Raw genomic sequence first — 2,727 nt, 5'->3', positions numbered from 1 at the left:
TGGCGTATCGGCCATTTACAAATTTTTATATAGATTCAACAAAACTTCTAGATCTTCCAGGATGTATTATATAACTTATCTTTCAAAGTAAATTTTTACTTAAAATATAATTGTTCTTATTTCATACGATCTTTCAATTTTAAAGCTTTGCCTTCTTTGTTATTATACCCGTTACTCGTAGAGTAAAAGGGTATACTAGATTCGTCGGAAAGTATGTAACAGGCAGAAGGAAGCGTTTCCGACCCCATAAAGTATATATATTCTTGATCAGGATCACTAGCCGAGTCGATCTAGACATGTCCGTCTGTCCGTCTGTCCGTCTGTCCGTCTGTCCGTCTGACCGTCTGTCCGTCTGTCCGTCTGTCTGTCCGGATGAACGCTGAGATCTCGGAAACTATGATAGTTAGGCTATTGAGATTTGGCGTACAGATTCCTGAGCTTCTTACGCAGCGCAAGTTTGTTTCAGTAGACTGCCACGCCCACTCTAACGCCCACAAACCGCCCAAAACTGAAACTCCTACAGTTTTGATGCTAGATAGAAAATTTTAACTGAAATGTATTGTTCTCATCAATACCTATCGATTGACCTAAAAAAAAGTTTGCCACGCCCACTTAAACGCCCACAAACCGCGAAAACCTGTGACGCCCACAATTTGGATGCTAGATGAAAAATTTGAGCTGAAATGTATTGGTGTCGTCAATACCTATCGATTGATCCAAAAATAAATTTGCCACGCCCACTCTAACGCCCATAACGCTTAAATCTGTCTACCGCCGGTAGGTGGCGCATTTTAATTTCGCTTTGCTGCTTGCATATCTCCATTTCCCTTTGAGTAACGGGTATCTGATAGTCGAGGTACTCGACTATAGCGTTCTTCCTTGTTATACCCGTTACTCGTAGAGTAAAAGGGTATACTAGATTCGTCGGAAAGTATGTAACAGGCAGAAGGAAGCGTTTCCGACCCCATAAAGTATATATATTCTTGATCAGCATCACTAGCCGAGTCGATCTAGCCATGTCCGTCTGTCCGTCTGTCCGTCTGTCCGTCTGTCCGTCTGTCTGTCCGTCCGGATGAACGCTGAGATCTCGGAAACTATGGGAGCTAGGCTATTGAGATTTGGCGTGCAGATTCCTGAGCTTCTTACGCAGCGCAAGTTTGTTTCAGCACAGTGCCACGCCCACTCTAACGCCCACAAACCGCCCAAAACTGTGGCTCCTACAGTTTTGATACTAGAATAAAAATTTTAGCTGAAATGTATTGTTCTCATCAATACCTATCGATTGATCCAAAAAAAAGTTTGCCACGCCCACTTTAACGCCCACAAACCGCGAAAACCTGTGACGCCCACAATTTTCATGCTAGATAAAAAATTTTAACTGAAATGTATTGGTCTCGTCAATACCTATCGATTGATCCAAAAAGAAATTTGCCACGCCCACTCTAACTCCCACAAACCGCGAAAACCTGTGACGCCCAAAATTGTTATGCTAGATAAAAAATTTTAACTGAAATGTATTGGTCTCGACAATACCTAGCGATTGGTCCAAAAAAAAAATTTGCCACGCCCACTCTAACGCCCATAACGCTTAAATCTGTATACCGCCGGTAGGTGGCGCATTTTAATCTCGCTTTGCTGCTTGCATATCTCCATTTAGCTGAGTAACGGGTATCTGATAGTCGAGGTACTCGACTATAGCGTTCTTCCTTGTTTTTGTTGTAATCGTGTTGAATTTTGGCGAGGGATTGCCCTTCAGCCCTTCCTTGCTTCCTTCTTGGATTTATTAAAATATTTCCGATTAATTCTCTTTGGTTTTCCCAGTTAATATGTTTGTTTTTTTTGAAATTATTGTTTTTGTTTAATTCTCTTTTTTAAATTGAATTTTACTGAATTTATTATTTTGTTTTTGATGTGTGTTCTTGCTCTGTGAGTTAATTTATTCGGTCCACCTTTTTTATAGTTCACCAGCTATTTAAATGCATTATTACATTAATTGAATTCCATTTAAATTTTTAAATCACGATCACTTGTCACAATGTTAGGTGTCGTCGATTGTAGGTGAATGTTTTGAATTTTGCACTAAAAATTGTTGGGTTTTTTGCGGCGCGAGTTCCGTTTTATACCCGTTACTCGTAGAGTAAAAGGGTATACTAAGTTCGTCGGAAAGTATGTAACAGGCAGAATCTTGATCAGGATCACTAGCCGAGTCGATCTAGCCATGTCCGTCTGTCCGTCCTTCCGTCTGTCCGTCTGTCCGTATGAATGCTGAGATCTCGGAAATTATACAAGCTACAATACTGGGATTAGGCATGGAGATTCCTGAGATTCCTGCGCAGCGCAAGTTTGTTTCAGCAGAGTGCCACGCCCACTCTAACCGCCCAATACTGTGGCTCCTACAGTTTTGATGCTAGAATAAAAATTTCAACTGAAATGTATTGTTCTCGTCAATACCTATCGATTGACCCAAAAAAAGTTTGCCACGCCCACTGTAACGCCCACAAACCGCCCAAGCCTGTGTCGCCCACAATTTTCATGCTAGATAAAAAATGTTAACTGAAATGTATTGGTCTCGGCAATACCTATCGATTGATCCGAAATTAGACACGCCCACTCTAACGCCCATAACGCTTAAATCTGTCTACCGCCGGTAGGTGGCGCATTTTAATCTCGCTTTGCTGCTTCCATATCTCCATTTCCCTTTGGTCCCATTAGCTGAGTATCGGGTAT

The sequence above is a fragment of the Drosophila suzukii genome (assembly GCF_043229965.1).
Source record: "Drosophila suzukii chromosome 2 unlocalized genomic scaffold, CBGP_Dsuzu_IsoJpt1.0 scf_2c, whole genome shotgun sequence".
In the NCBI taxonomy this organism is placed as follows: Eukaryota; Metazoa; Arthropoda; class Insecta; order Diptera; family Drosophilidae; genus Drosophila; species Drosophila suzukii.
This window is presented reverse-complemented; position numbering follows the sequence as displayed.